At 45.3% G+C, this 19,453-nt stretch overlaps 1 protein-coding gene and 1 non-coding gene across 27 annotated transcripts in view; both read left to right on the top strand.

Moving 5' to 3' along the window:
* MTA3 (metastasis associated 1 family member 3) overlaps positions 1-19,453 on the top strand; it is a 222,182-nt gene that overhangs the window by 99,149 nt on the left and 103,580 nt on the right. The window lies entirely within an intron of this gene.
* LOC127490398 (U6 spliceosomal RNA) lies at positions 2,825-2,931 on the top strand. Its single transcript, XR_007918360.2, has one exon. It is a non-coding gene; the product is annotated as a U6 spliceosomal RNA (small nuclear RNA).

Here is a 19,453-nt window from a genome sequence, read left to right as displayed (position 1 = left end):
CTGTGGGCCATCCATTGCTGCTTTCCCAGGGGCATTAGCAGGTAGCTGGAACAGAAGTGGAGCAGCTGAGTCTTGAACCTGTGCCCATAGGGGATGCAGGTGTCACAGAAGTAGGCTTAACCTTCTAAGCCACAATGTTGGCCCAAGCCTGTCCCTTTTTAATGCAAGAGGCTTTGAATCAGTCTAACCTTCAGTAATGAGTAAGAAAAGTACATTCCTCTGAATATGTTTCTGCTTCTTTCCTTCAAATATAGAGAGGTATTTGGCCTAAAAACATTTTTCTCTTTTCATATTTATATCCCCATTTCAGGGCCATATTTGCAGTACAGAAATGCTGTTAAAGCAGAAAAGGTGTACGAAAACATAAAGAGTAGAAAAATAGGGGTTGTGATCTGTGAAGGGCAACAATAAGTCTTTGTGCCCTTAGGAATTGCAAGTCCAGCAAGACTGTTGGCAGCTGCTGTGTGCCGGACAATAAGTGTTCACCTGATGCTGTCCTTGGAGCATGTTTCTTTTTTACCCATCCTCCCCAAGTGGCAAGTGCTGAAGAGTTGCAGGGGATCTGGAAGAGACGTTTTACTTTATGTATCAGTTACTCGTTGAGATTGGCTTATGGTGATTATGGGCAGCAGGTTTCCTGATGTAGAGCTTATGTTTAAGAAGAGGGTGATGGTCATTATAAAGCTTTCCTAGTCACCTCTTGCCCCAAGACAGCTCCTTTACTATGCAGTAGTAAAAAAAAAAAAAAAAAAAAAAAAAGGTTTATTTATTTATTTGAAAGAGTTACACAGAGGGGAGAGAGAGAGAGGTGTTCCATTCAGTGGTTCACTCCCCAGTTGGCTGCAATGGCCGGATCTGCGCCAATCCGAAGCCAGGATCCAGGAGCTTCTTCTGGGTCTCCCACGTGGGTGCAGGGGCCCAAGGAATTGGGCCATCTTGTACTGCTTTCGCAAGCCATAACAGAGAGTTGGATCTGAAGTGGAACAGTCAGGTCTTGAACTGGGGCCCATATGCGATGCTGGCGCTTCAAGCCAGGGCATTAATCTGCTGCACCCCAGCACCAGCCCACTATGTAGTAGATCTTCTAAGCTTAACCCTGAGCTGTGCTATGTGGAGAACTCCCCCTCAGAATGATCGTTCCAGAGGTTGGGTATTTGGTGCGTGCTTTAGACAAAGCATCACGTATTGGAATGCTTGGGTTCAAGTCCCACATCTACTTCCTATCCAGGTTCCTGTTAATATGTAACCTGGGAGGCAACAGTTGATGGTTCAAGTAGTTGGATCCCTACCACCCACGTGAGATACTCAGATTAGTTATAGCCTTTTAGCTTTGTTGTGGCCCAGCCCGAGCTGTTAAAGGACTTTGGGGTGAGAGGTAGTGGATGGTAAGATCTCTTTCTATCTGTATCTTTCAAATAAATAACAGTAAATAAATAAATAAAAAAAGAACTCCTAAAGTCCTGTCCCACCCTATTTTAAAGGGCTTTTCTTAATGCCCTTAGACTTGATATTATTCACAGTATCTTTATCTTTTATTATTTCTTAGATGTTACTTGTTTAGTAGTTTGAGTCTTTTTTTGCATTGGGTGGGGGAAAGGCAAGAGCATTTAATTCTAAAAATAAGTATGTATCAATTTTTAGTGTAAGGGCTCTCTTGCCCTATCTCCTTTTGTCCTTTAGGTGAAAGATTGAAGAGAATCATCTCTAGGCTAATATTACTGTGGTAGAAAAAGAGCATTACTTTTTTTTTTTTTTTTTTTGGCCAAAGTGTCTTGGCTTTCCATGCCTAAAATACTTTCATGGGCTCTTCAGCCAGATCCGAATGCCTTAAGGGCTGATTCTGAGGCCAGAGTGCTGCTTAGGACATCTGCCATTCTATGAGCCTGCTGTGTATCCCGCTTCCCACGTTGGATCGTTCTCTCCCTTTTTTATTCTATCAGTTAGTATTAGCAGACACTAGTCTTGTTTATGTGATCCCTTTGACTCTTAGACCTATCAGTATGATCGATTGTGAATTGAAATTGATCACTTGGACTAGTGAGATGGCATTGGTACATAACACCTTGATGATGGGGTTGTATTGGAACCCCACCCCCCCCCAAAAAAAAGAGGACCTAAATGAAAGATCTCTGCAAGTGAGATCCCAGTAGAAAGAACGGGCCATCAAAGAAGGAGGTACCTTTCTCTGAAGGGAGGAGAGAACTTCCAATTTGACTATGACCTTGTCTAAATAAGATCGGAGTCAAAGGCTTCCATAGCTTTGGCAACTCATGACAAGAGCCTAGGGAGTGGCTGGCGCCACGGCTCACTAGGCTAATCCTCCACCTTGCGGCGCTGGCACACCAGGTTCTAGTCCCGGTTGGGGCTCCTCTTCCAGGCCAGCTCTCTGCTGTGGCCCAGGAGTGCAGTGGAGGATGACCCGTGTCCTTGGGCCCTGTACCCCATGGGAGACCAGGAGAAGCACCTGGCTCCTGCCTTTGGATCAGCGCGGTGCGCCGGCCGCAGCGCGCCAGCCGTGGCGGCCATTGGAGGGTGAACCAACGGCAAAGGAAGACCTTTCTCTTTGTCTCTCTCTCTCTCTCTCTCACTGTCCACTCTGCCTGTCAAAAAAAAAAAAAAAAAAAAAGCCTAGGGAGATTACTGACACCATAAACAAGAGTGTCAATTTGTTAAGTCAACAGCAGGAGTCACTGTGCACTTACTCCTCATGTAGGATCTCTGTCCTTAATGTGTTGTTCAATGTGAATTAATGCTATAACTAGTACTCAAACAGCATTTTACACTTTATGTTCTGTGTGGGTGCAAACTGATGAAATCTTTACTTGTGCTCGCTTCGGCAGCACATATACTAAAATTGGAATGATACAGAGAAGATTAGCATGGCCCGTGCGCAAGGATGACACGCAAATTCGTGAAGCGTTACATATTTTTTGACCATCATGCCCAAAGACATCCAGTTGGCCCGCAGGATATGGGGAGAGCAAGCTTAAGAGGAGGTGGTTTTTATGGCGTTTTGTAGTAAATTCTGTAAAATAAAAAATAAGAAATCTTTACTTAATATATACTAAGTTGATCTTCTGTATATAAAGATAATTGAAAATGACTCTTGATGTGAATGGAAGGGGAGAGGGAGCGGGAGATGGGAGGGTTGCGGGTGGGAGGGAAGTTATGGGGGGGGAAGCCATTGTAATCCATAAACTGTACCTTGGAAATTTATATTTACTAAATAAAAGTTTAAAAAAAAAGAAAAAGAGCATTACCATGTGAGCTTTCGTATTCTAGTAGAGAATAGAATGGTATTCTGTAATTATATGCTCACTTTCATCAGCAGATTATTTGAATCCACGTTGGAATATGCATTAAATTATGGTGTAAAGTTTGGAAAATTCAAAATGGCGTATCATATTTTCACTGGGAAAAGACTGTGAACTTACAAGGCTAGATTAGTGTATGATTTTGAAGAAGAGAGCAAAAAGTTTAGATTACTGGCCACTTTTATTTTGTTTGTTAGTGTTTTAAATTTTCATCTTTCTCCCATATCTACTGGTTCACTGTCCAAATGCCTCCAAGGCCAGGACTGGGCTGGGCTGGGCTGAGCTGAAGCCTGAAGCTGCTGCATGTGCTTAGGAGGAACCCAGTTGCTTGAGCCATTGCCACTGTCTCCCAAGGGTCTGAATAAACAGGAGTCAGGAACCAAAGCTGGGAAATGTGGGTTGTGGGTGTCTTATCTGCCTGGCTAACTGCTTGCCCTTACTTTGTCTTTTGTAAGTCCTTCATTTGCATATCAGAGAGACTCCTGATTTTCTCTCTCTCCCTCCCTCCCTCCCTCCCTCCCTCCCTCCCTCCCTCCCTCCCTCCCTCCCTTCCTTCCTTCTTTTTTTTTTTTTTTAAATTCCTTTTAGTGAAAACATAGAAGTTGTATGTTACCTGTAGATCACATAAAAATAGCTTAGAATTTTTACCTGGATAGAAAGATCACCTTCCAGCTGTACTACTTTCTAAGTGTGATTCCCTCTTATCCTCCTATCGTTAACTGGGATAAATAATTTTAAAAGTTCCATATATTTATTTTATTTGTTTGGTCATGGGAAGAAGAGGAAAGTCCTATTCTTTGTTCTAATCTCCAAATTCCTGCAACAGCAGGGGCTAGGCCAAGCTGAATATAGGAACTGAGAACTGAGTCTGGCTCTTCTCCAAGGGACCTAAGTACTCGAACCATCACTGCTGCTGCAGGAAGCTGAAACTGGGGGAGAGGAGCCAGGATTTGAACCAAAGCACTCTGATATGTGATGAGGATGTCCCAGTGGTGTCTTAATTCCTAGGCCAAACACCCACCCTCTGGAATAATTTCCTTTTATTTATTTATCTATTACCGTTGGTTCACCCTCCAATAGCCGCCGCGGCCGGTGCGATGTGGCCGGCGCGATGTGGCCGGCGCACTGCGCTGATCCGATGGCAGGAGCCAGGTACTTATCCTGATCTCCCATGGGGTGCAGAGCCCAAGGACTTGGGCCATCCTCCACTGCACTCCCTGGCCACAGCAGAGAGCTGTCCTGGAAGAGGGGCAACCGGGACAGAATCCGGCACCCCGACCGGGACTAGAACCCGGTGTGCCGGCGCTGCAAGGCGGAGGATTAGCCTAGTGAGCCGCGGCGCCGGCTTTAGTTATTATTATTTTTGTGTGTGTGTGTGTGTGTGACAGGCAGAGTGGACAGAGAGAGAGAGAGAGAGAGAGAGAGAGAGAGAGAGAAAGGTCTTCCTTTGCGGTTGGTTCACCCTCCAATGGCCGCTGCGCTGCGGCTGGCGCGCTGCGGCCGGCGCACCGCGCTGATTTGAAGGCAGGAGCCAGGTACTTATCCTGGTCTCCCATGGGGTGCAGGGCCCAAGTACTTGGGCCATCCTCCACTGCACTCCCGGGCCATAGCAGAGAGCTGGCCTGGAAGAGGGTCAACCAGGACAGAATCCGGTGCCCCGACCGGAACTAGAACCTGGTGTGCTGGTGCCCCGCAAGGCGGAGGATTAGCCTGTTGAGCTGTGGCGCCGGCCTTTTATTTATTATTTTTAAAGATGTATTTATTTGGAAGGCAGAGAGACAGAGAGAGGGAGAGACACAAAGAGACACAAACCAACTTCCATTCTTTGGTTCATTCCCCAGCTGGTCACAACCACCAGGTCAAGGACAGGCCAAAGCCAGGAGTCTGAAACTCCATCTGGATCTCCCACTTGGGCCATCTTCTGCGTTAGCACAGAGCTGAATCAAAAGCAAAACTGCTGGGTGTGGCAAACTGCTGCCTAACCCGCTGTACCACAAAGGTGGCCCTGATTATTTCTTATTACTGGGATTTGAGTTTTTGTAGAAGGTTCCAAAAAAACTAGCTGTTCAAAACAGTTGAGAGCGGTGGTTATTCATGTGGTGAAACTGTATCTTGACAGGAATTTATTTTAACCTGGTTGGAAAGTTACTCAAGGTTAAGGTGTTGAAAAGATATCCCTAGAGAAAACAAAAGCAGTTACTTCCTGTGTTTGTGCAGTTCTTTCTGTCATTAAGTGTATTATGGTTGACTCCTTTGATGGGCTTTCATTGTTGATGCAGCAAATCCATTCCTTTTGTTGTGGTTTACAGATGATTCAGTACTCTGTACAGTTGGAAATGTTTTTATAAGAAACTTACGGTCCCAGTGTTGAGGCATAGCATGTTAAGCCACTGGCTGCAATGCTGGCATCCCATATCCGAGTGCCCATTTGAGTCTCAGCTGCTCCACTTCTCCTCCAGCTCCCTGTTAATGCATCTGGGAAGACAGTGGAAGATGAGCCAAGTGTTAGAGCATTTGCCACCCACATGGATGACCCTGTTGGAGTTCCTGGCTCCTGGCTTTGGATTGGTGCAGCCCCTGCTGTTGTAGCCTTTTGGGAAGTAAACCAGTGGTGGAAGATGGAACTCTTAACCACCCCCACCTCCCCACCCTCCCACCCCCATACTCTGCTTTTCAAATAAATAAATCAATTTCTTAAAGAAGCTTACATATTAAAAAAAAAGAAACTTGCCTTACAATCGTTAACTTTTCACATAAATGACTATAATAAGACAGGAAAACATGCCAGAATCATGACTCTTTTTTTTGGTTTGTTTTTTAAAGATTTATTTATTCATTGGAAAGGCAAAGTTACAGAAGCAGAGGCGGTGGGGGGGCGGGAAGGGTTTTCATTTGCTGGTTTGCTCCCCAAATGTCAGCAGTGGCCGACGCTGGGCCAATCCAAAGTCAGGAACCTGGAACTTCTTCCAGGCCTCCCATGTGGATGCAGGTGCCCGGGCTATATTCTACTGCTTTCCCAGGCCATAACAGAGAGCTGGATCAGAGGTAGGGCAACCAAGACTCGAACCAGCATCCATATGGGATTCCGGCACTGCAGGTGGTGGCTTTACCCACTACACCACAGCACTGGCCCCTAGAATCATGACTTTTTATCTATTCATTTATTTTTTTTATTTTTTGGCAGGCAGAGTAGACAGTGAGAGAGAGAGAGAGAGAAAGGTCTTCCTTTGCTGTTGGTTCACCCCACCAATGGCCGCTGCGGTCGGCGCACCGCGCTGACCTGAAGCCAGGAGCCAGGTGCTTCTCCTGCTCTCCCATGGGGTGTAGGGCCCAAGCACTTGGGGCATCCTCCACTGCACTCCCAGGCCACAGCAGAGAGCTGGACAGGAAGAGGAGCAACCGGGACAGAATCTGGTGCCTCGACTGGGACTAGAACCTGGGGTGCCTGTGCTGCAGGCGGAGGATTAGCCTATTGAGCCACGGCGCTGGCTGAATTGTGACTTTAAAAAAAATTTGAAATATTTGAAACATTTGAAAAATTTATTTGAAAGTTAGAGTTATACAAAGAGGAGAGAGAAAGAGAGAAATCTTCCATCCACTGGTTCCTTCCCTAACTGGCCACAACAGCTGGTGCTGGGCTGGGCTGGGTGGAAGCCAGCAGCCTGGAAATCCATCCAAGTTTCCCACCTGGGTCCAGGGGCCCAAGTACTTGGGCCATTTTCCATCTACTGCTTTTCCAGGCATATTAGCAGGGAGCTGGATGGGAAGCAGAGCAGCTGGGGCTCCAGCCAGTGTTCTGATATAGGATACTGGAGTCACAGGCAGTGGCTAAACCCACTATACCACAATCGCAGTCCCTATATTCATTCTTTTTAAATTCTAACCCTGTAGTACTTGAACTGGGGCTCTGATATGTAATGATAGGCATTACATACAGTAGCTTAACCCACTGTGCCACATCACTGACCCCAAAGACATGCTTTTGATTATTGTAAGCTTCTAATACTTCATTAAAAAAAAAAGATTTATTTACTTATCATTTGAAAGGCAGAGTTACAGAGAGGCAGAGGTAGAGAGAGAGGTCTTCCATCTGCTGGCCCACTCCCCAAACGGCTGCAGTGGCCGGAGCTGTGCCAATCTGAAGCCAGGAGCTAGGAGCTTTTTCCAGGTCTCCCACATAGGTGCAGGGGCCCAAAGACTTGGGCCATCCTCCACTGCTTTCCTAGGCCATAGCAGAGAGCTGGATTGGAAGTGGGACAACCCTTGTATTTGTGGCGCCCATATGGGATGCCAGCACTGCAGGCAGTGGCCTTACCCTCTATGCCACAGTGCCGCCTGCACTCCTTATACTTCTTTAGATCAAGTAATACTAGCCCTCCAGTTTTTAAAAAAGTTAGTTATTTATTTGAATGGCAGAATGACAGAAGGGAAGAGACAGAAAGAGCAAGCTGCTGCTTATTTGTTCATTTCCCAAACTGCAACAGCTAGGGTTGGGCCAGGAAGTCAAGAGCCAAGAACTCCGTCTGTATCTCCCACATGGGTGGCAGGAACCCAAGTATTTGGGGCATCCTCTGCTGCCTCCTAGGTGCACTGGCAGGAATCTCGAAAGGAAGCACAGAGTAGCTGGGATTCTATCTCAGGCACTTTGATGTGAGAGGCAGAAGCAGCAGCCTAACTGGCTGCCCCACAATGCCGCCCCAGCCATCCAACTTTGATTCCCTTTTTAGAGTTGTTTTATATATATTATAGATCCTTCACATCTCCATATGCATTTTAGAAGAGTTGTCATTCTATGAAAGCCTGCTAGGTGTTTGACCGAGATTGCATTGAATCCATCAGTCAATCTGAGGGACAATTGAGATCTTAAGGATATTTGGACTGCCAAGTCATGAATATGGTACACTTCTCAATGGTTCTTCTTCTTTTTTTATGACAGGCAGTGTTTGGCAGTGAGAGAGACAGAGAGAAAGGTCTTCCTTCAGTTGGTTCACACCCTAAATGGCCGCTACGGCCAGCGCGCTGTGCCGATCCAAAGCCAGGAACCAGGTGCTTCCTCCTGGTCTCCCATGCGGGTGCAGGGACCCAAGCACCTGGGCCATCCTCCACTGCCATCCCAGGCCACAGCAGAGAGCTGGACTGGAAGAGGAGCAACCGGGACTAGAACCCGGCGCCCATATGGGATGCCGGTGCCGCAGGTGGAGGATTAACCAAATGAGCCATGGCGCTGGCCTAGAGCTGGGATTTGAACCCACACACTCTGCTGATATGGGATGCCAGTGTCCTAACCTGAGGCCTAATTGCTAGGCCTAGTTCCTACTCCTGTTTATTCCTTTTTATTATTAAATAGTTGTTCATTGTATGGCTATATAGCAGTTCGTTGATGGACATTCACTTGCTTCATTTTTGGCTTTTACAAGTAAAGTTGCTATGAACGTTGCTGTGCAAATCTTTGTATGGACATGTGTTTTCTTATCTCTTGGGTTAGAGTGGAATATCCTTAGTGTATAGAAGGTTATTTATTTTTTTTATTTTTTTTTATTTTTTTTGACAGGCAGAGTGGACAGTGAGAGAGAGAGAGACAGAGAGAAAGGTCTTCCTTTGCCGTTGGTTCACCCTCCAATGGCTGCCGCGGCCAGCGTGATGTGGCCGGCGCACCGCGCTGATCCGATGGCAGGAGCCAGGAGCCAGGTGCTTTTCCTGGTCTCCCATGGGGTGCAGGGCCCAAGCACCTGGGCCATCCTCCACTGCACTCCTGGGCCACAGCAGAGGGCTGGCCTGGAAGAGGGGCAACCGGGACAGAATCCGGCGCCCCGACCGGGACTAGAACCCGGTGTGCCGGCGCCGCTAGGCGGAGGATTAGCCTAGTGAGCCGCGGCGCCGGCCTAGAAGGTTATTTTAAAAGAGACTGCCAGTTGTGCTATTTTACATTCCTCTCAGCAGTAGAGGAGAGTTCTGGCTTGTTTCTTTACATCTTTGACCACACTTAGTGTGGTTAGTCTTTAATTTTAGGCATTCTTAATAGGCTTATAGTAGACAAAATGCTTTTTTACTTTTTTGCACCCTGAATTTTTTGTATTGTGTGTGTCTGTGTATCATCGTGAACTTTGTCCTGGGATATAGTTACTTGGAAACAGCTCTGTCTTTTGGTCGTTGCATTCGTGATTTGTTAAGTGATATGGAGCAGTGCTCAGTCTGGGGCTTAATTATTCTACATAATTGAGAGAAGGCCTTTCTGTGTACTCCACCCAGTCTATCATGCACTGTGAGTTTTTCCAGTGTGACTGTTTGAGAGCAAATACAGTTCACAGGCCTGGGTGAGTGCTGGGCACGGTTCCTCCATTACATCACGATGACTGTTTCCTGTGCAGTGCTTCTGAGAATCTGTCACATGTGCACAGTGTAGCCCTGTACTCCGGGGGCACCTTCTGTGGATCCCCTCCACATTTCCTTTCTGTTCAGCTCTTTTCTGGCATGCAGTTGCCTGACACGTTGCTTTCATCTTGCTAGTAATCTCTCAGCTTTGCCTCCTCAGTATAGGGAGTCTGCCACGCCTTGCCTCAGTTTACCCTCCCTGCACTGTTGCCTGGAAACCTTCTCAAGGCAGTAAGCAGAGCCAGTGTTAGGGCCAGCTCATTAATTCCTGTCTGTAGGGATCACTTTTTATCATTGCCTGATGCCCAGTGTTCTGATGTTGAGGAAACTGTTGATTTATGTAATTTTGTCTGCTTTTTAAATTATTTATTTTCAGTTCCATTTTCAAATGTTTAAATCTAGGGGTAGTATACAGTGGATAGCAGAATGTGTTGGTCAGTAAGTTTTTGGAGGTGTTTGCAATTGTATTCCTCTAACTTGTATCAAGATAGGAAACTTCCCACTATTAGAGTTTTCTTTGTGCCCTTTCCTTGTTATTACCATCCACCTTCTTGCTCCTCAGGTAATCACTGTTCTGATATCTGCTTTCATCTGTTGCCTGCCTGCCTGCCTGCTTGCAGTTACAGAGAGGGAAAGTCAGACTTTTCTGTCTCCTTGTTCACTCCCCAAATGGCTGCAAGGGCTGGGACTGTGCAGTGACGAAGCCAGGAGCTTCTTATAGGTCTCCCATTTGGTTTTGGGGGTCCTAGCGCTTGGGTGATCCTCCACTGCTTTCCCAGAAGCATTAGCAGGGAGCTGAATGGGAAGTGGAGCAGTCCCATCTTGAAACAGTGCCCTTCTGGGATGCTGGTGTCACAGGTAGTGGCTTAACTCATTACACCACAGTGATGGTCTCCCTCCCTCCCTCCCTCCCTCTCCCTCTCCTCTCCTCTCCTCTCCCTCTCCTCTCCACCTCTCTCTCATTTATTTATTTGAAAGGCAGAGTTAGAGACAGAGAGAGAAGAGAGAGAGAGACAGAGAGATCTTCAATCTGGTGGTTCACTTTCCAAATTGCTGCAACAGCTGGAGCTAGGCCAATCTGAAACCAGGAACTAGGAGCTTCATCTGGGTCTCTCATATGGGTGCAGGGGCCCAAGTATTTGGGGCATCTTCTGCTTTTCCAGGTGTATTAACAGGGAGCTGGATCAGAAATGGAGCAGCTGGGACCCAAACTGGCATCCATATGAGATGCCAGTGCTGCAGGCAGCATCTTTACCTGCTATGTCACAGCACTGGCCTGTGGCCCCTCTTTCTTTCTTTTCTTCTTTCTATAAACTTAGCTTTCAATTCTGTTTTCTAATTTTTTTAAAACATAGATAGCAGACAAAATTCTTTCTTCTTCTTCTTCTTCTTTTTTTTTTTTTTTTTTTTAAGATTTGTTTATTTATTTGAAAGGCAGAGTTACAGAGAGAGAAGGAGAGACAGAGAAGTCTTCCATCTGTTGGTTCACTCCCCAAATGGCCATAACAGCCAGGAGCCAGGAGATTCATGTGGGTGGTAGGGGCGCAAATACTTTGGCCATCTTCCGCTGCCTTTCCTAGGCTATTAGCAGGGTGCTGGGTCAAAAGTGGAGCAGCCAGGACACAACCTGGCCACCCATATAGGACGCCCGTGTCGCAGATGGCTTTATCCACTATGCCATAACACTAGTGCCTAATTAACTTATTTGAGAGGCACAGAGAGAGAGCTCCCATTTGCTGATTCATTCCCCAAATGCCTGCAGCAGACCGAGACTAGAGGCAGAAGCTGAGAGCCAGGAACTCAATCTAGCTTTCCCATGTGGGTGGGAGGAACCCAATTATTTGAGCCATCACATCTGCTTCTCCTGATCTACATTAGTAGGAAGCTGAGTTAGAAGCAGAGCCAGAGGCCGGTGCCGCGGCTCACTAGCCTAATCCTCCGCCTTGCGGTGCTGGCACACCGGGTTCTAGTCCCGGTCAGGGCGCCGGATTCTGTCCCGGTTGCCCCTCTTCCAGGCCAGCTCTCTGCTGTGGCCCAGCAGTGCAGTGGAGGATGGCCCAAGTCCTTGGGCCCTGCACCCTATGGGAGACCAGGATAAGTACCTGGCTCCTGCCATTGGATCAGCGTGGTGTGCCGGCTGCGGCGGCCATTGGAGGGTGAACCAACGGCAAAGGAAGACCTTTCTCTCTCTCTCTCTCTCACTGTCCACTCTGCCTGTCAAAAAAAAAAAAAAAAAAAAAAAAGGCAGAGCCAGGTATTCAAAGCATACACTGTAATATGGCATGTGGGAGTCTTTATGAGTATCTTAACTGCTAGGCCAAATGCCAATGCCCATCTGTTAGTTTTGCATGTTTAGTGTCGCCCCCTAATGATGAACATTTGGGTTATTTGCAGTTAGTTTTTGGCTACTGTGAATAAAGCTGCTGTGAGCATTCAGTACATATCTTTTCGTGTACGTAAGCCCTTATTTCTCTTGGGAAAAATACCTAGGAGTAAAATCATTGGTGCTCTTTTGGTGAGTATAAATTTACCATTGTAAGATATTGTCAAAAAGTTTTCAAACGTAGTTTAACTTACTTTTCACTTCCTCTGTTAATATATAAGAATTCCAGGTAGCCTGGGTTCTTGTTTAGACTTGGTGTTTTCCATTTTTAAAATTTTATCTGTTCTATTTAAAAAAAATCATCTATTATTTTTCACTTTATGTTTCTGTGTGGGAGCAAACTGTTGAAATACTTACTTAAGGTATACTAAGCTGATCTTCTGTATATTAAGATAATCGAAAATGAATCTTGATGTGAATGGAAGGGGAGAGGGAGTGGGAAAGGGGAGGGTTGTGGGTGGGAGGGACGGTATGGGGGGGGAAGCCATTGTAACACATGAGTCGTACTTTGGAAATTTATATTCATTAAATAAAAGATAAAAAAAAAAAAGGAAAAAAAATTTTATCTGTTCTGGTGCCACAGGTTTTCTTTTGGTAGACCATAGCATAACACTTTGGGTGGGTAGTATGAGAGCCAGGGTGACCAACTGTTCTTATGTTTGGAATTGAAGTGTTCTCTAAATGAAGGTCTCTCCTTTTTAAAATCTGACTTAGTCAGTAGGCTCTGGAGGGAAAAGCCAGGAAATTAGAAATTAATACAGTCAATGTGTAAAAAAGTATCTTTGGGGGCGGCACTGTGGTGTGATCAGGTAAAGCTGCTGCCTCCAATGTCAGAATCCCATATGGGTGCTGGTTCGAGTCCTGGCTACTCCACTTCCAGTACTGCTCTCTGCTATGGACTGAGAAAGCAGTAGAAGATGGCACAAGTCCTTGGGCCCCTGCACCCATGTGGGAGACTGGAAGAAGCTACTGGCTCCTGGCTTGGGATCAGTGCAGTTCTGGCTATTGTGGCTAACTCAGGAGTGAACCAGTGGATGGAAGACCTCTCTCTCTCTGCCTCTCTTCTCTCTCTGTGTAACTCTCCCTTTCAAATAAATAAATAAATCTTAAAAAAATTAGTTCCTCTGTCATCCTTACCCTGAAGTTGTATTCTCTAATTTAAAGATAGGGACCGTTCGGTGGAGCTGTTAAGGCACTGCTTAGGACACCCTCATTCCTTAATCAGAGTGTCAGCCTTCGAGATCCAGCTTCCTGCTGATGCACACCCTGAGGGCAGCAGATGAAATCCCTGAAATCCGGGCTTCTGGCTTCAGCCTGGTCCAAGCTGGGCTGTTGGTGACTATTTGCAGAATGAACCAGTGGATGGAAGATCTGTCTGTCTTTCCGCCTTTCAAATAAAATGAAAATAAATGAATAAAAATTTAAAAAAACCATTAAAGACAGGGACCCACCTATCAACAGTATAGATCATGTTTCTTCAGACACCTCTACTGGTGCCTCCGTGGCATTCTGGTGTGTGCTATATAAAGTGTTACTTGAAAGTATCTGAATGTATGTAATGTGTTCTTTTCTGAAATTCAGAATGAACTGTAGGCTTAATCAGGGTAGGATTTATGTCTTCCTTACTGAAACCTCAGAGCATATTGGCACTTACCCCAGCTATGGAGTAGGGAGGAAGAGAGCGCATGGGTCCTGGTGAAACATGTAGCAGAGCAGTTAGGAATTCCATAAACCACAAGAGGTTAGTGTTTATGGAATGGTGGTTGGAAGCTCGTGAGGGCTTTTTGTAAAAGAAGAAATTGAAGCTGTGGTTTAGGAAAATGTTGGCTATTCTATTGGTAGTGAAACGGAGAGCCAAATAATTTCGTTATTTCTGATTCTTGTATTTTGTTTCTTAAGTTTTAAAATTGTTATTTGATGGAAAATTGCATGGTAGCATATTAAGGCTGTGTAAAATTCCAGATGGACTTTGAATATATTATAATACTGAGCAGCCTTTGCCAGATGCAGTGTTCTTTGAATAAATGTAAAGCATAAATAGCTTAAGTTTCTGATGGGATCCTGACTTGCTGTAGAACAGCTAATGAGTCACTGTGTGCCACAATATGAAGATAAAACTTCTGTGACAGGTTTCTGAAAGCTGATAAATTAAAAAAGCCTTGCTTTAGCCAGTCTTTGTTTTTTTTTTCTTCTTTTTTTTTTTCATGTTAAACTTGATACATTTTGCATAGGTTATTTTTTTCCTGAAACACTCTAAAAGTAAAGAGGTCTGTGGAGTTGGAACAATTTTTATAGTGATGATAAGTTGTCATTTAATTATTTTGTTGATTCTCTCTGGAGTATATTGTAGTTTCCTAGAACCTATATGCCAACATGATAATAGCGTAACTCTTGGGCTATTTTAATTGTATGCCTGTCATATCTTGTGTTTGTAAAATTCCTGTTTTTAATGTCTGATACAGTAAATATTGGTAGATAGAACCTCAGAGACAGAAACTCTTGAGGCACTCAGTAGGACTTGGCTATGTAAGGAAGTCTTCAGACTGAGAAGCTTGAGAACTGCTGACAAAGATGTTCTACCAGAAGAATGTTTTCTGGGGCCCAGCACTATGGCGTACTGGGTAAAACTAACACCTGCAGTGCCGGCATCCCATATGGGTGCCGGTTCAAGTCACGGTTATGCCATTTCTGATCCAGCTCTCTGCTATGGTCTGGGAAAGCAGTAGAAGGTGGCCCGAGTGCTTGGGCTGCTCTACCTGCATGGGAGACGAGAGTAAGCTCCTGGCTCCTGGCTCCAGATCAGTAAGGCTCCAGCTGTTGCAGCCATTTGGGGAGTGAACCAGTGGATGAGGACCTCTTTGTCTCTCTCTCTGCCTCTGTCTGTCTGTAACTCTGCCATTCAAAGAAAAGAGAATGTTTTCTGGCTAGTGCTCATGATAATGATTCTTAAGTGACTCTGAACTGCTGTGATTTTCCCAGACCTTCTAAATCTGGATTTGCTGGGGTGGCTCTGGATATCTGTTCTGATTTGTTTACAAAAAAATGACAACAAAATACTAACTTGTTTAATTTTAATATGATTTGCCTTCTTAATTAAGAACCATCATTTTAGGGCATAGGAATAGTTTTCTGAATGTCAAAGGAAATCAGAGTTAATTTATGGCAATAGCCTTTTTGTTTGTTTGTTTTTACACTATTAGGCACTATGCCTAATATGCATTTTCTTAATACAGTAACATTATGAAGAAGAAATTATGCATGTCTTTTATAGATGAAGAAATTGCGATTACAGCCGGTAAATAAATTACCTAAGGTCACAAAATTAGGCAGTTACAGAACCAGACTTTGAATTGAGGTGTGACTGAAGCATAGTCTTCCATCCACTCAGTGTTAGATCTTGAATGAAGAATTTTGGAAACCACACATACAAAATGGGAAAAATAGAGTCCTTTGGGCAGTAAGTCTGTTTTTTTTTTTTTTTTTTTTTTTTTTGGCAGGCAGAGAGAGAGAGAAAGGTCTTCCTTTTTCTGTTGATTCACCCCTCAAATGGCTGCTGTGGCCGGCATGCTGCGCCAATCCGAAGCCAGGAGCCACATACTTCCTCCTGGTCTCCCATGTGGGTGCAGGGCCCAAGCACTTGGGCCATCCTCCACTGCCTTCCCGGGCCACAGCGGAGAGCTGGACTGGAAGTGGAGCAACCAGGACAGAATCACACACACACACACACACACACACACACACAGAGAGGGAAAGGGGAGAGGGGAGAGGGAGATCTTCCATCCACTGGTTTGTTTTCCAAATAGACAAAACAGCCAGGGCTGGGCCAGGCTGAAGCCAGAAGCCAGGAACTCCATCTTCCTCTCCCATCTGGGTAGCAGGGGCACAAGCACTTGGACCATCATCCTCTGCTTTCCCAGGTGCTAGGTTGGAAGTGGAGTAACTGGGATTTGAACCAATACTCTGCAGTGGGATCACAGCCTCACAGAAAATAGCTTAGCCAGCTGAGGCAGCATGCTGGCCTTCAGTTGTTTTTTTATTTTTTAAAATTACATTTTAGGCCGGCGCCGCGGCTCACTAGGCTAATCCTCCGCCTTGCGGCGCCGGCACACCGGGTTCTAGTCCCGGTTGGGGCGCCGGATTCTGTCCCGGTTGCCCCTCTTCCAGGCCAGCTCTCTGCTGTGGCCAGGGAGTGCAGTGGAGGATGGCCCAGGTGCTTGGGCCCTGCACCCCATGGGAGACCAGGAAAAGCACCTGGCTCCTGGCTCCTGCCATCGGATCAGCGCGGTGCGCCGGCTGCAGCGCGCTGGCCGCGGCGGCCATTGGAGGGTGAACCAACGGCAAAGGAAGACCTTTCTCTCTGTCTCTCTCTCTCACTGTCCACTCTGCCTGTCAAAAAAAAAAAAAAATAATAATAAATAATAAAAAAATAAAATTACATTTTAATTAATTTATTTGGGTGGGGAGAGAGTAAGTGAGAGGGAGCGCATGCTCTCATGGCTGATTGACTCCCCAAATGCTCACGACAGCCAGGCTGGGCTGTGGCTGGCTCAGGGCCAGTACTGAAGCTGGGAAGTGGTAACTCAATCTAGGTCTCTCCTGTGAATGGCAGGATACCAGTGACCCTGTCCATCACTCTGCCTCTCAGGATCTGCATGAGCAGGAAGCTGGAGTTAGGAGCCAGAGACTGGTGTTGGAGTCAGATGCTGCTACTGAACCCAGGCCTATATATATATATATTATATATATATGTGTGTGTGTGTATGTATATATATGTATATTTATTTGTTATTTGTCTTATATATGCATATATATTTATTTGTTAATTTTTAAAAAATATTTATTTATGTATTTGAAAGGCAGAGTTATAGAGAGGTAGAGATAGAGAGAGAGGTCTTCCATCCTCTGCTTCACTCCCCAAGTGCCTGCAATGGCTGAAGCTGAGCTTATCCGAACCCAGGAGCCAGGAGCTTCTTCAAGGTCTCCCAAGGAGATTTCCAAGGACTCGGGCCATCTTCCACTGCTTTCCCAGGCCATAGCTGAGAGCTGGATTGGAAGTGGAGCAGCCAGGACTGGAACTGGTGCCCATATGGGATGCTGGCACTGCAGTCAGCGGCTTTACCCACTGTGCCACAGCGTCAGCCCTGCTTAACCTATATTTTAACCATTGGGCTAAATTCCCATTCCTGTATATGATTTTTGATGGTGATAGTTGTATTTGGTCTTTTACAAGTTTCATTGGTGCTTCTTTTGCCATTATTGTTTAATGTTTTCAGGATGTTAGTAACATGAGAATTGTTTATTCATGCCTGCTTGGAAATCAGTGTAAATTTAGAGATGTGTAAATTAAATTTAAACCAGCAAGTTAAAAAAATTTTTTTTTGTTTCATTAGTGAACTTTTAATGAAAGATACTTGTGGGTTTTTTGGTGGTTGTGTATTGATTTGGCTTGATTTCGGAGGTTTTGGTCCTTTTCACCTGATACCAAGTGGTATATAAGGTGGTTAATACCGTTATTTATTTATTTATTTATTTATTGACAGGCAGAGTGGACAGTGAGAGAGAGAGAGACAGAGAGAAAGGTCTTCTTTTGCCATTGGTTCACCCTCCAATGGCCGCCGCAGCCAGCAAGCTGCTGCCGGCGCACCCGATGGCAGGAGCCAGGTACTTCTCCTGGTCTCCCATGGGGTGCAGGGCCCAAGCACTTGGGCCATCCTCCACTGCACTCCCTGGCCACAGCAGAGAGCTGGCCTGGAAGAGGGGCAACTGGGACAGAATCTGGCGCCCCGACCGGGACTAGAACCCGGTGTGCCGGCGCCGCAACTCGGAGGATTAGCCTTGTGAGCCGCGGCGCTGGCCGAATACCGTTCTTTATAGTGCTGTTGCTGTTTTAATTTTATAGGGTAGCCTTTAGAATTTAGTTAACTTTGTCTTACAGGATAACAACTTGTCAAATCCCAGTTAGGTAGAGAGTATACTTTTGTGTGTGATACTTGCTGGTGCTAATAGTGCCAGTGCAGTGGTATGTTTACTGATCTCCACCGGTGAAGTGTTATTAGACTCCTTTAGTGCTGCATTTCTCTTTGAGTAGTTCATTAAAAAATTTCAAAGAATTTCAGATTTGTCTCATTTCTTATTTGAGCTACATGTTTTTCTAAATTCATTTTTCAGGTTTGTTGTTAATTCAGAATTTTGAAAGTTGAAAAGATCTGACATTTAGCCCATTCTCTGTCTTCATACAATTCACAATAAATTGCCACAAGTAAGAGATTATATTCATGTTTGATAAAATTCCTTTTGTAGGCCTGAGTCATAAAATAGGAAATTTATAAGAATTGTGAATAAGTTGCTGTGTGGGGCACCCATTGGTATCTGAAAGTTAAGGTCTCCAAGGATTACCCGGATGTTTCAGGTTTTCTCTTGGCTGCACTTGCTGTCTGAGGAGCCAGCCTAGCCCCTCCGGCCTGACAGCAGCCATTCCTGGGTCCACGCAGTCCTCTCCAGGGAGGCTGCAGGCAATCCCTGTGGTGCCAGAGGTGGTACCGTCTTTGATGCTATCTGAAATTCATGGGCATATGTCTATTCATGATATTTGTTGTTTCTTTAAGAAGATTATTAAATACAGTGTTAAAGAAAATCTTCCTGCCATCTTTGCTTCCTCAAAGCCACACTTTGAATTTTTTGTTCTTAGTGACTGTTTTGCTCCCTGAGTATTCCCTATCCTTTGCATAGTGTCTGATTTGGCACCTAATAAATAACGGGTTGAAGGAATGAAAGGATGTCCTCATTCTGTTGTCACACTTGGTAAACAGGTTGATTCCTATAGCATTCCAGGTTGGATAGCATTGCTTTGCCATCTTAGCTTACAGTTTTGCTATTCATGAGTAGATTCCATTGTGATTCTAGTTTCTTTGTATGTGGCACCTTGTTCCTTGCTGTAAACTTTTATGGTCTTTTCATGTTACCATATTAAAGAGTGTGCTAGGGTAATTTTAGAGATTAGTTTCATTCAGCAAGGGGATTTTTTTTTTTTTAAAGATTTTTCTATTTGAAAGAGTTACAGATAGAAAGGAGAGAGATGTTCCATCTGCTGTTTCACTCTCCAAAAGGCTGCAATGACCCTGGCTGGGCCAGGCCAAAGCCAGGAACCAGGAGCTTCTTCTGGGTCTTCCACATGGGTGCAGAGGCACAAGGACCTGGGGCATCTTCCACTGCTTTCCCAGATGCATTAGCAGAGAGTTGGTTTGGAAGCTTAGCAGCTGGGAATTGAACTGGTGCCCGTATGGGACGCTGGCACTGTAGAGGGTGGCTTAACCTGCTGTACCACAGTGCCAGCCCTGGGGATTTTTTAAATATAGACTTATTTATTTATTTGAAAGGCAGAGTT

This window comes from Oryctolagus cuniculus, chromosome 2 (genome assembly GCF_051225735.1).
Source record: "Oryctolagus cuniculus isolate XC-2025 breed Fujian yellow rabbit chromosome 2, ASM5122573v1, whole genome shotgun sequence".
Lineage (NCBI taxonomy): Eukaryota > Metazoa > Chordata > Mammalia > Lagomorpha > Leporidae > Oryctolagus > Oryctolagus cuniculus.
The sequence above is the reverse complement of the archived record's forward strand: the minus strand, read 5'-3'. Positions and strand labels throughout refer to the sequence as shown.